The sequence below is a fragment of the Hemicordylus capensis genome, chromosome 1 (genome assembly GCF_027244095.1).
Source record: "Hemicordylus capensis ecotype Gifberg chromosome 1, rHemCap1.1.pri, whole genome shotgun sequence".
Lineage (NCBI taxonomy): Eukaryota > Metazoa > Chordata > Lepidosauria > Squamata > Cordylidae > Hemicordylus > Hemicordylus capensis.
Window position 1 is genome coordinate 364769417 of NC_069657.1, and position 14285 is coordinate 364783701.

General features: G+C 45.4%; 1 protein-coding gene across 4 annotated transcripts in view; it reads left to right on the forward strand.

The window, feature by feature from the left end:
- Nucleotides 1–2209: 2209 nt before the first annotated feature.
- The window catches only part of TIAM2 (TIAM Rac1 associated GEF 2), a 243443-nt gene continuing 231367 nt past the window's right edge, over nt 2210–14285 (forward strand). For 3 of the 4 annotated variants that reach the window (XM_053293460.1, XM_053293483.1, XM_053293477.1), the window contains exon 1: nt 2210–2519. The gene's annotated coding sequence lies outside the window, so the exon portion shown is untranslated. Of the gene's footprint in view, nt 2520–3019; nt 3346–14285 lie in introns of those variants that run through there. The other variant, XM_053293471.1, reaches the window with a different exon arrangement.

The window sequence follows — 14285 nt, forward strand, 5'->3', positions numbered from 1 at the left end:
TTGGCAGTCAGGGTACCAGGTGCTTGACCAGCCTCATCTCTGCCCATCTATTGCAGGCCATCAGACATATAGTGGAGGGCTGGCTAGCAGCTGTCACCAGGGGCTCAATGGTGACAGATGGCAATATGAAAAAAACAGTGAAATATGGTGTCTTGATGGGCATCCACTGGGGTCCAGTCCTTAGTTTTCAGATGTTTTCTTACTGAATTCCAGTCTGCCTCTCCTGAATGATAACAAGCATAGCATTGTTCAAACATCTGAGTGTGGCTTTGTGGGCTCAACAGCTCTGATCAACCCACAAGCAAAGAGCAATTCGATAAAGTTGAGATAAATTAGATAGCTACTCATGGAACGTAAGAAACATAAAACAGCATTTTAAGCAATATTCTGACTTGTAAATTTGGCAAATTGTAGAATATATTGTGAATGCCATTGATAGGGGCACAATAACTTTACTAGAGAAGTTACAAAGAATACATACATTTACTAGGACAGAGAATAAAGAACGGTTTTGTTGAACATGATAGAGGTTGTCAGAAGACTATCAGGCTGATATCGATATCTGATATCAATGTAAACAATGAGCAAGCAGTAACAATGGCTCACCCCTCATGACCTCCAGTCTGAAGGTGGAATGACATCACTATCCTCTCTTTTGAATTCCTTACAAATGAAAATCCTTTTATACAAGGGTTAAACACAAGAGAAAGGAAATGTAGAAATACGGTTTATTAGCCAATGTCACAATCACCCAAATGAGTCTGAGGTCCTGATCAGATATAAAGTGAAATTCAGGTAGACGAAGCTGAGGTTAATATGTGAGGCCAAGAATTATTCCACAGATGATTGATTAACTGCGGTTTGGCAACCTCCGCCTTCCGGACAGAGGAGTCCCTCCCTCGTCCTAGTCTGTCCAGGCTGTATCCCAGCAAGCTCCATTCTGCTCATGTCACCAGACTGTGGGCCAGACAAGAAATGCGGCCACCCTAGAACTTTTATAGGCTGCTCTGTCTCTATGGTGGTGGGAGGAGATTGCACACGGTTATAGCCATGGCAGAATTCAGATGGAAAAATGGTCCTTTGGAACCTGAGATTTCAGTGGCGAAACTCACTACAAAGCAGAGGTTCAAATTCAGGTTTGGGAGCAAAAACGGAGCCGTGGTTGGGTGATGAAACCATGGCTTCATGCTTTTGGACGACCACAAATTCAAATCTCTTGTCACATTTATTTCGGGTTTGGCATTATTGTCTGAATGGGGCCTGAGAGAAAAGTTCCCAAGAGAATGCATGGAACAGCAAATAAAATCTTAAAACTGTTCAACAGATAATCTTTAGCTCTTATGCAAATTTATAAGGAAGATTGCAAACAATAGTTGTGCATTTATATTGTTGTGGAACTGAGTATTCGGACTGGCGATATTATGGTGGTGGAAATAGAAGACAGCATTTTGCAGAGGAAAGGATGAAAAGTCAGTGTTTTGTTGTTTCCAAAATAATGTTAAGTTTTTACTCTGTGAGTTTTTGAAATAATCCAGTAAGTGTAGATATGGAGAAGTTACTCCCTTGTTAGACTACTTTTCTGAGCACAGTCTTATGAATGAACTACGGCATACTTTATCCGAGTACAGTCCCATGAAGAAGCAAGCAACTAAGCGTAATCCATCTATAATAATGCCCAAGGGTCATCTGCAGAGAAGATTGCAGACCACTGGATAAGCAACCTTTTCCATTTCTACCCTCCTGCAATCATGACTTGGGCTGTTGCACAGGTCTAGCCTTTCCCATCACCTCCTTTCCAAATGGTAAAGACTGGCCCTGTGGAATTTCTGCCTCTCACGCCGCTGTGAAGTCACAAGAGTTCTGAGGGACGACGGCGGGTGACGACCCCCTTGTCTCTCCTTCTGCAGGTTAGGCGGGATTGGACGGAGCGCCGCGTGCGACGAGACACAAAGGAGTTCAACGACGGGAACAAAGTTTACGGGGTGGGGCGGCAAAGCCCCGCTCCACGGTGGCGAAGACGACGGCTCTTGCGCGACGCCCTTTCTTCCTCCCCTCCGCCTGCCGCTCCCTGCAGCAAGCCCTGGTGGAGCGCGAGGGGGGCAGCCGCGCCGCCCGCCAGGCAGAGGCGGAGTCCTTCTGAGGAGGCGGAGATGGTGCTGCTGCTCGTGCCTTGCTTGCTGTGGTGACCAGCGCCTCTCGAGACGACACGGGAGGACAGGGAAAGCGGCCAGGAGGAGCCGCAGCAGAGAGAGCAGCCGAGCAGCCGCCGGGGGTGGAGGCTGGCTGCCCGCCGCCGCGCGCCACGGCCAGCCAGCTCTCGAGCAAACTCCCGCGGCGGGGCCACTTCGCTCGGCGCCGTCTGTTTGTCTTGCTGCGCGTGGCCGCACGAGGGGCGCTGCCTGCAGAGAGCCGCGGGCCAGGAGGGGCTGCCTTGCGCCTGGGGGATTTCGGTCCTCTCGCCCGCCGCTGTGAGTGCGCGGCTTGCTGGAAAGCCTCTTCCTGCCCTCGGAGAGAGCGAGGTAAGAGGCCGACGTTCGAGAGGGGCTGGGCTGGTCGGGCACAGCCCGCGCCCCGCCAGGAAAAGCCTCCTCGTGGTGAGGACGCCTCCAAGACTCGAGAGCAGCCGCTCGCTCGTGGTAGGTAGGGCAGCCTTCGGGGGCTGCTAGCCAGCCAGCCAGCCAGATGCCTCGTGAGTAGCCCCACTGAAATGAATGCGACAAGTGAGTCACGCGCCTCATTAACTACGCTGCTGCTGCTACTCACGAGGAACTTGGGCTGGGTGTCAGCCAGTCAGTAGAGCCCAAGTCGCTCGCTCCGCGAAAGCCTCTACCTACCACGCTAGCAACGCCATCATCCGAGGCACGGCTCCTCGGGAGTAAGCCAGTGGGGCTGACTTCCAGGGGGCGTCACGCATAGGCGTAAACCTGTAAAGTTCTTCAGGTGCCGCAAGACTCCCTCTTTATGTGTGTCCAAAGAAAGGAAGTCTAGAGCCGCCACCCCCGCAGCTTTGCTCTGCTGCTTCCCAGGATGGGTTGTCTCTTCTTTGTTGGGTCAGAAGAGAGAAGCCTGCTCGAATTTGCGCTGGCCTCGATCCGCTGCAAACAACGGGCTTACCGCGGTGGAAACGATCTGGGAGTTCTCTGCTGCTGCTGCACTCTGGATTCCTAGCGTTGTTCTTGCTCAGTTACTGTTAGTGATCGCTTCAAGCGGCACATGCCTGAAGGATATGTGTCCAGGGAGTGGATTCTTCCTTCTGAAACTTTATGGTTGTAGGCTTGGTGAGATCGGGCAAGGGTGTGTGTAATCACGATTTCGGATGCTCCAACTCAGTCACCCACCGGCTGTGTAAGTCTCTAGTAGCTTGTGGGGAGAAAGGGCAGCAACTTGGCAGAATTTGCAGGCTGGAGAGGTGTGCAAACTTCACTACAGCACGGTACCTCTCTGGCGCTGTGTTGCACTCTTTCAAGTTATGGACTAAAGCATTGGATTTAAGATAGTTACTTTGGTGCACCTTCACCATCATGTGATGTATATTCGTTATCCACGCTTTAGCCCAACGCTTTCAATCAGAGTGGTTATAAAGTGTTATAAATAGGAGGATTTTCTCACCCTCCTAATGTGTGAGTGAAGTGTAGGTTCTGATTTGCATTACAAACTTTCAGCAGTGAAACTAGAGGGGAGTTGTTAGCTCACACTAACTCAGAATCCAGGGATGTGGTGATATGTGTGTGGCATTAGACTTCTCTCTATCCTGGTCACACAACCCAGAGCAGCTCCTGCTGTGATTTTAAATAGTATGGTTCGAATTGTAGGTTCCTGGTTACAAATAGTTCCTGTATATATGAGTATGAGTGTCTTCCTTAACGCCCATCAAAGGAAGGCAGTCCTACTTTGTGTGTCTGGTTAATTTCACTGCAGGTCTTTCATCAAAGAGTATCCAAGAGGATACTAAAAATAAGCATGTTAACTATTAGGAAAATGTTTCTGAACTTGTGCTGCTGCTGGGAAGTCTTGGATGGCTGGGCTATACAAATAGATTCACAGAGTAATTAGTTTACATTAACTTGTAAGGATTTTTCTTGTTGCACTGTTTAATGGTTTCCTTGTGTAGCGAATGTTCTGGGGGACAAGTGAAAAGAAAAGAGAGAGACTGCCAAAATAGTCTCCCAGTCTTTTTCCTTAACACAGGCTGGAGACAGGATAGGGTATTTTTGTTTTTTCCTCCAGAGGGTTGAATACAGAGGGATCACTTGCTCTTGGAGTGTACACTCATCCCACTTTGTTTAGAAACCTGTTTGATTACAGGTAATAATGGGGCAAAAGAAATATGGACACCATGGGAAACCATGCCTTTCTTAGATCACTTTCAATTGTCTTTAATAGTCAGCCTCTAACCATAGAATCTAGTTTTGAGCAAATGGAGGATAGAGAATCCACATGCATAACTATCCTGAAGATTAATAATAATATTTAGAATGTTTATATACTGCTTTTCAACAAGAAAGAGTCTCAAAACAATTAACATAACAAAAGGAATGAGAAGTTGGTTCACTGTCCCCAAGGGCTCCCAGTCTAAAAGAAACGTAAGGGAAATGCCATCAGCAGCCTCTGGGAGGGATGCCATGCTGGGTGTTTAGGGACAGTTCCTCTCACAATGCTAAATATAAGAATAACCACTTTGAAAGGTGCTCCTTTGTCCTGTTAGCATGGGTTAAGCTTGGAGCTAGAGAAGTAAATGTATCTTACATAAAGACAATATAAGAAATCCAAAGCTTTAGAAATAGAAGCATGAGAGACTGAAAGCATCAGCATTGTTATAGGAATATCCAAATTATAGTTTTGGAAAGTCCATATAGTCAGATTAGCATCAAAATAATGATATTATTTTTCTTTTCTTTTTTCCTGAATGTGTGTGCAGCAAGAAACCAAAGTGCTAATCAGAGGATTTTGGTGACAAAGAATGCTAACAGAAGGGAAACAAGGGGGGAGGCAGATTAATTTACCACACTGATTAAAGTTGGCTCTTTACATCATGAAGCTTTAAATAGAAATAGGGCTTTATCCCAAGTTATAGACTCTGGCACTACCCCCTTTGCAGCTGGAACTCTTGCTGAGCTGAGGGTCCCATAGCCCCAGGCACTGTGCCTGATGGTGCTTGTAATAATTAAGGCATCTGAGGGTTGTGATAAGACTATGATTTGCAAATAAGATGTGGCTGCCACTCCAATCTCTCCCTCTCCTGTGGATGGTGTCTCCCTTCCCCCAGCTGCTGTGGCTGGTGACCTACTTATTAAAACAAGAGGCACCTGCTTCTCTTAATCCTCTTCTTGAATTTAAGCAACTCCATCTTCCTTGTATGGATTTTACCACTGAAGGTTATTCTCATTTATTTTAAGGTGTTTTTATAAAGTAAAAGTACACGGCTACAGAGTGTCGGCGAACTTTTCCTGAGAATACAGATGTATGAAAAGCAGTGTTCTAAAGTGTACAGAGATAGTTGTGATTTCTTTTCTTTTCTTTTTTACAGTGAAAATGATTTAACCGAGCATGAATGTTTAAACAGCCAGACATATCTGCAAGCAGAGTTTTTAATTTGGCAATGGTAATGCTACAAATAGAGTCTATTTTAACTGGGCAACATTTGTCAGTATTATGTCACCAGGGGGTGTGACCATAAGTGCACCTAGGTAATTTTGTAGCCTGGACCTAAATGCCTTTTGGAGCACACATACACCCTGCAAGTTACACATCATCCCCCTACACACACACACACACACACACACACACACACACACACACTGACACAGTATTTTTTAATATGTGGCTTCTTGAGGGTACAAACAGCAGCTGAACTCACAAGAATGTAAGAATATAAAACAGGTATATTTATGCAAATATGCATTAGCAGAAACATTCTAACACTCAACTTAACATATTCCCATCCCACATACTACTTTCCCCACTCCCTGCTCTGTCTCTAAAGCACCTGACACAGGTCATAATCACACATGGTTGCCTGGCGCAGTGCGGGCTAGCATTGACCACACCACCCAAGACAGACTAAAGAGGATTTGGAGGCTCCTAAGGGCAACCTCCAGGGGGTGCAGAGGCCCTGAAGTCCAAGGGTAAGGGTACCACTGCACATGACTTCCAGTGGTCTTGAAAAGATTGCCTGAGAATTTGGGGATATGACGAATTTCTGCAGGGATTGTATGCATGTTGCATTTCTTCTCTTCCCTCTGCTCCCCAAACTCTGTTTGTAGCTAAATGAAAATTTTGATTAGTGCTTGTGGTCATGCTTGCTGCTTCTGTATAAGGGTATCTTGCTTATCCAGTGAGGAAGCTGCTTATGCAATAAATACAGAGTGAAGTTTGTCTTCAGGGTTAGATGTGCCTTTTCCAAAACGTGTCCCTTACAGCAGAATACAATGGGTGCCTTCATTTTTATAATTGATGCCTCCATGGAATGTAATGGATGTTCCTTTTTTAGGCCTTGTAGTAGCCACCTAATGGTGCAGTGGGGAAATGCCAGAGGTTGGTGGTTTGAATCCCCACTGGTATGTTTCCCAGACTATGGGAAAGGTTTCCCAGACTGGGAAACACCTATATCGGGCAGCAGTGATATAGGAAGATGCTGCAAGGCATTTTCTCATACTGCGTGGGAGGAGGCAATGGTAAACCCCCCTCCTGCATTCTACCAAAGAAAACCACAGGGCTCTGTGGTTGCCAGGAGTCAACACTGACTTGACAGCATACTTTACCTTGTCGCTCAAAAGTGACTCTTCTTTTCAAAAGTTTGATGTTGCAATATTTGCTTTCCCCCACCCCCTCAGACTTCTCGTGTTAATCTATATATGGCACACTGAACAATAATTAATTTAAAACGCATTGTGCTATTGTGCTAACTTAAAGAGTATGGGGGGTTTTAGATGCATTTTTTTAAGATGCTGGAATAAGTATTCCAGAAGTAATCCTAGAAGTAATCCCATGTGTTTAATAATACTTAAACAGAAACTGGCACTGTGATGTAACTAATGTCATTCCATAGGATAACACCCACTTCCACCTCCAAGGTGCTTCCCTCTGTGTGTGTCACTCTCTGTGCTATTTCAAGAAACCAGCAATGAGCTGTTCATTACTGTATATATTCTTTTGATAATTTACCTTTATTTTTGTGTTGTTACCTCTCCCTCGACATGGTTGTAGTAAATCAATGTTTTTAGGGAGCTGTCCAGTTATTCCAGTATCATGTTGGAACTTTGTTTTCTGTGCTTCACTGTATGCTTGACTCTGAACACAATTGCCAATTTGTCTCAATTATGATAAGCTTCTGTATCTCTGTTGTCGTCTTCAGTCCTGTTAGCACCTTGTTGCTCAGTGTCTGTCTCTCATAGTCTACTTGGATAGGGCTGCTTTTAGCTCATCCATGTGCCCAGGTTAATTCTGAAAAGGAGACTTCATGCCTAAGTGTCAATCACACAGGCATTCCTGCTTGCAAGTAAGTGCTCTGGAGACAGTCTATTTCAATGAGAAAAAATGAGAAAAAATTGTTACACCAGGGTGTGGCACAGAAATTCCACTGTTCTTGAGAGGACTGGCTCATGAAAATTTGAGAGTGTGATTCTATATGGATTTTTTGTTGTTCTTTGCATGTTACATTTATTGCTCCCCTGCCCTTGGAGTTGTCCTTGAACCAAGTTCATTAGTGATTATGGTGATGCTTATACCTATATTTTCTGTGTTAAGAGAATACAAAGATAGTGAAATCCTGGGAAGCACAATTGAAATAGTGGCATAATTCTGTTCACACCACGTTTGCTTGATCAAAAACATAAACTAATTCTGCACATAAATTACCCATATTTTATAGCCCGCTTTCCTGATTCTTAAAACATTTCACACTGGAAGTGCATGCCCCCCCCCTTTTTTTTAGAAAGCTGTGATATATGTGAGTGATATATAAGAACAGTTAGCTGCTAACTACTTAACAGTTGTAAATAGGATTTTTTTCAAAAGCATTGATTGAAAATTTCTGTTCTAATTCCCCCTTTTAAAAAAAAGTATAATCTCAGAATAGTATAAGTTCAGAAAACATCCACAGCAACTTGTGATAAAGTAAAAGTGAAGTGGGTTTGGCATCTTATCTAGGCACAGCCAAGAAACTCAACAAATTTTTATTTTGTGTAATAGTTGGTTTTTAGTGTGTGTGCGCTCATTCATAAAACATTATTATTTGTGGGGGTGGGGGTTTAAAAGTATACGAAAGAAGTTTGAATAATTCAGGGCTCCAAGTTAGTTCAAAATGCAGCAGCCAGACTGGCCTCTGGGGTAACCTGGAGAGACCATATTATTCCTGTCCTTAAACCATTGCACTGGCTGTTGATATGTTTCCGGGCAAAATGGAAAGTGCTGGTTATTACCTTTTAAAGCCTTGAATGGCTTGGGTCCAGGTTACCTTAGTGAGCACTTTCTTTTTCATGATCTCCACTGCATGTTGAGGTCATCTGGAGACATCCATCTCTGGTTACCACTGGTACGTCTGGTGGCGACTTGGAGCCGGGCCTTCTCTGTGGCTGCTCCTGGACTGTGGAATGTACTCCTGGCAGAAATTAATAATTTGGGCACATTGTTGGCCTTCAAGAGAGCCCTAAAAACCTATTTGTTTGGTCTGGCCTTCCAAGGTCATTTAATTGTTCTTAAATGTTTTAAACCGTTTTAAAATTTGTTTTTATATGATGTTGAGCTGTTTTTAAATGGTTGGTGGTTGTTTTTGTTTTTTGTTTTTGTACAATGCCCAGAGCCTTTGGATAGGGTGGTATAGAAATGTAATTAGTAGTAGTAATCAAAGCTTATTGTTTGCAGTATTATTACTGATGTAAAAAAATTAATATTTTTTTTACAGAAATAGAACTCACCACTGCCACTCTGGGGGCTTCTCTGAGGCCACACGGGGTGGTGGTGGTTTATCCAGAGATTCCTCCCCCCACCGGCCTCCATTATTTTCCCAATCGCCCAATTCGGGCAGCCTTTGGTGCGTTCCGGGCCTCACACCTGTAGTGGTGGCCATTTTGGAGGCTGCCACACATGCCTAATGGGCCTCTGTATGGCTGGGTCTGGGGACTTCATATAGAACCAGTCCACAGCCATGTGGACATCACCAAGAAAATATTCACTATAATGTAGTGGCACTCCATGTCATGCGAGAGGAGGGCAGAATAACATATGCAGTTATTGCATACAGTAACCCCTGGTGTGGAAACTTGTTACATGGTTAGAATACGAATATGAATATGACTAATATAGAACAATATATAAGTTCAGGGCCAGATTAAGATGTGCTGAGACCCTAAGCTTTGTGAAGCTTGAGGTCCCATAGCATTAAAAAACTATACGTTCTAACAAAAAGGATAATAAAAATAGAAATAATAAAGGGTTCCCCCCCTATTTATTTATTTAACATATTTATATACTGCCCAAAACTTATGTCTCTGGGCGGTTTAGAATTAAAATTAATTTAAACATTAAAATCATTAACATTAACATAATTTAAAACGCAACATTAAAAGTATTAAAACTGTAAATATGATTAAAAGCCTGGGTGAATAAATATGTCTACAGTGCCTTTTTAAAAGTTGCCAGAGATGGGGAGGCAATTCTTTCAACAGGAAGCGCATTCCAAAGCCCAGGGGTCGCAACGGAGAAGGCCTGTCTCGGAGTAGCCACCAGATGAGTTGGCAGCAACCGCAGACGAACTTCTCCAGATGATCTTAATGGGCGATGGGGCTCATGGTGAAGAAGACATTCTCTTAAATACCCAGGGCCTAAGCTGTTTAGGGCTTTAAGGTAATAACCAGCACCTTGTATTTTGCCCGGAATCTTATTGGTAGCCAGTGTCACTCCTTCAACAGAGGAGTAATATATTTGGCAAAGATGCAATGAAAAACGAATAATCTAACAAAAACAGTTCTCTTGCAATCAGCCTATTTGCATTAGGAATACCTTTAACTGAAAATACATTTTGATTTCTTATTTAAAAATTTGCAGAAATGCTAATGTCCAAGAACACAAGAGAGGTTACACAATTCAGCATTACTAAACTGGAAAACAACAACCTGCACTATGTCTGCTTTGCTTTTCACATAAAACAAAAAACTTCTTGTTTTGTGATTTTTGGAAAGCAAAGTCATATGATGTCATCAAATGAGAGGTTACAAAGTTTATCGCTTCCTATGCACATAATGCTTAGTGCAGGAAGCCTTTGTTTTATCATTGTTGTCCGCATTTTATTCTTGATCATTTTCAGCTGTGAAAATGACCTTTTCTTCGAGTTGGTTTCAAGTACATCCATCATAAGAATAAAGGACTTCACTTGAAAGTTGTATCTTGGAGAAAGCCTTCCATCAGCATCAGATGTATCATCATTGACTTGTTTTTCTTTTTATTATTGCTTTCCTTTTATTTGTTTTATTTATCCTTTTATTTGTTTTCCTTATTGTAGACCACACTTGTAGTCTACATCAGGCAGCTTTTCTTTTGCTTTCAGTTGAATTACTACGGTATCCAGAATGAAATCTCTTCTTCAGTCGAAACACCCCAGAGACCAAAATGATTGCTGGACTTTGTGTATTTATTTCTTCTGCTGGGATTTCAGGCTCCGTAACATTTTCATGTATAGTAGTCACATTCACATCTGTATAATCTATACCAGGGATGGGGAACCTTGGCACTCCTGCAGATGTTGGCCTACAATTCCCATAATCCCTAGCTATTGGCCTCTGTGGCTGGGGATTATAGGAGTTGTAGTCCAAAAACAGCTGGAGTGCCAAGGTTCCCCACCCCTGATCTATACTATAAGGAGAGGTGGAGGTCTGTGGTTGCTGTGAGCCTGACTGACTATTTTGAGTATCGGGTCTCTTCCTTCGCACTGTAGTGAAATAACTGTCAACCTTTGGTAACTGTTTTACTTGCCTTTCAAGCTGCTGTTTCTTTTTTCTCTTTTGACATCCACTTTCAAAAGTTATCTTAATTTCTAAAAGCGCTCTGAAAATTATTCAAAAATAAGTAATTAATAATTCAGAATCATGGTGTTGTAATACTGTTTCTCAGTACTACCTGGTAATATACACAGCAGGGCTGTAGCTATAATTGAACAATGGTGGAGTGGCATGTATGTCCCTGGGGCCATGAGAGGGGCCTCCACTTGCTGGAAAATTGCCTACTTTTTGCTCTCCCCTCCTACCTCCCTGACTCAGTGGCAAACTGCTGGCTTCTGATTAGAATGTGGAAAGTGTATGATATTATTTGCATTGGAGTGAGAAAGGGCATGCCAAGAATGCTCCCCACCCCAGTCTATATAGTTCTTCTCCAGCAAAGATGCCAAGTGCGTGGGGGAGAAGGAGGCCAGGGGCCATGGTGGGGGGGCCCGCTTTAGGGATATGCACAAAACTGGCACTGGATTGAACCAGGCTGGTTCGGTTCAAATCTGAGCTGGATCTGAACTGGTCCGGCTGAGTTTTGGCACCAGTTCGAACCAGTTCGGAGTTCTACTAGTAAGGGGAATCTGGTGAGGATTCCCCTTCATCAGTAAAGGGGCAGGCAGAGCTTTTGGGCTCGGGGTGGGGGTGTGTGACCTGGGTGGTTGCCACCTCAGCACAGTAAACTGGCTGGCTGGATGAAGCTATGCAGTGGTTACTGTTGGCATCTTTCAGGCCTGGATAATTCACCCAACAGTTATGGGACAGACTGTCCTCATTAGGAGGCTGAATGCCCCCTGAGGGCTTGGAGTTGATCTCACTCTAGTTAATTTTTAATGTTTGTTGCATATCTTTTGTTGATAGAGAATAAAGTACCCTAGTTTATCCCATACACATGTGTCCTGTCTTCATTTGGGGGTCTGGGAGCAAATAGAAGGCCCAACTGGAGTCAATTGAATCTTCCCTCCTGTGGCAGTTGCAATTCAGTTCAGTGTCCAGTTCAGTGGCAAGGATTAAGTCCCCTCTTCCCCATGTCGTGGTCATCATCTAGATCAGGGATTCTCAATGTTGGGTCCCTGGATGTTACTGGACTTCAACTCCCATAACCCCCAGCCCCAGTGGCCTTTGGTTGGGAATTATGGGAGTTGAAGTCCAATAACATCTGGGGACCCAACTTTGAGAATCCCTGATCTAGATCACCACTCTGGTGCAGTGGTCTTCCAAAAAGGACAATCTGCAAACGAACACTTGATATAGTGTCAGATTTAAGCACAAAATAATGAAGCTACAGTTTAGGGCCTCACATTATGAGGGGCAGGGGCGTAACTACAATTAGGCAGGGGGAGGCCATTGTCTTGGGGCCCCCCACCTTGGGGGGGGCCCTCAGAGGCTCTCCCCCACCCAGCGCCACCCAGAGAGGCATTTACGCGCAGCGGCGGCGGGACCCGTCTCCTCCCAAGCCTGAAGGGGGCGGGGCCCCCAGATGCCTCCCCAGGTGCGGTGTGGTGGAACTCGGTGCCTAAGAGTGAGGGAGCAGAGCGGCGAAGGAAAAAGAGCCGCTGCGGTATGAATGGAAGGGTCCCGCGCCGCGCCCTCTTGTACCTACCCAGGGATACTTGGGGCAGAAGCGCCGCTAGGGCCAATACGCCCAAGAACCACCAAGCCCACAAAGACTCCTCCTGTAGCTCTCGCATGGCGCCAAGCTGAAGCAAGGCGGCAAAGAGAAAGTCACAACTGCGCATGCGAGGGAGAAGCCCCATTACGAAGAGTCGCGTGCCGAGTGCGTGCGTGGGAAATGCTGCTGCGCTGGTGATCTTCCAGCAGGGCTGGTGGAGGAATGATCGCATAGCGGGTAACCAGCGGCGCTCCCCGCCACCCCCCTCGCAGGAATGCCAGGAAGGAAAATGGTCAGTCTGCTTGGGTTGTGAGTGCGATTCCTTAGAAGTGATAGGAATTCGAGGTTATGAAGGTGGTGGAGGTGAAGAGACTTCCTTATTCTGCCACGTGCAGAAAGATGTTCGCCTTCTTTTAGCAACAAGAGCTGAGAAATCCAATAAGTGTTCTTGCCCAGCAGCTGGGACACAAACGGAGAGGGTGACACTTACCTGTACTCTCCGGACTGGCTTGATTTGCAGGAAGGAGGGAGGCTGCTTAATTATTTGCTCGAGGAGTGCCAAGTAGCAGCCACAACCCGCAGTAACTTTATTCTGTAGTACTGTGCTGTGCCTCCATTTAGCCGCCTCACGTAGATGAGAGGGCAAGAGGATGACTGTAAACCCCCCAGCGGGTAAGAAATGGCCATGGGAGAATTTTAGGCAGGAATTAAGTGTATGTGTCAAAAGACTGGGGCGCAGGCGGGACGGGGGAGAGAAAGAGAAGCAGCTCTCATTTCTTTGCCCTCTGAAGCTAGCTGGTTCGCGTGCAGACCCCCCCCCCCTTGTGGAGGAAGAAAAGTCCTGCAAAGAACAGCGCGCTGTGTGCCTTCTTCTTGTGTGGTAAGCGGTGACGGTGGAGGGGGCCCATTTAAGAATCTTGTCTCAGGGCCCACTCCAACCTAGTTACGCCCCTGATGAGGGGCCTCAGAATTTGAAAAAAAAGAGACTGAATTTCAAGTTTTACATAACTGCTTTGAATACAAAACCCTGAGGTGCTGTTCCATGGAGCCATCCTTCACTAAACAAGGTGCCTCTGGTTGAACACCAATGAATCCTTACCGTACCCTGCTCACACTCACCTGCCGAGTCAGAGTGGCCAACTTCCTAGCAACTCCCCTAATTCCTACCCCTCATTCCCTGAAACCAACTACAGTGAGGAGTAGGCAAAAAATCTATACCCTGTGCCAATCTGGGTGAAGAAAAAAATTCCTACTTGGCCCCGAAGTGACCAGCTAAGCTCTTGCTGGGTAATCAGGAGGGTGGATGGGAGCTGGCAGCCTGGGGAGGAGGGAGCAGATTTGTGCATTCCAAATGCAGATCCCGCTCCCTCATTGGCCACTCCTCACATAAGGAGAAGGAGAGAGGGCGGGCAGACACGTCCGTCCTGTCTTCAAGGGCCCAGGTGCAAACCCCATCCCTCCTGACAGCCTTTGGTGCTGGGCAGAGCAGCCATTCCTCCACTGTGGTTACAGTTGGGGGTCCTTACTGCTGTAGGTTCCCCCATGTCATGTTGTCAGTCCAGATTCCCCCATTTCCATAGCTGGTATTTAAAAGAAGGGGGGTGGGGTGGGGGGCAAGCCTGTAGGAGAGATAGCATGCTTAGAGTCATGTGTAGTTTGTCTCACAGATGAATTGCTTCATCTCTAGCATTGATTTT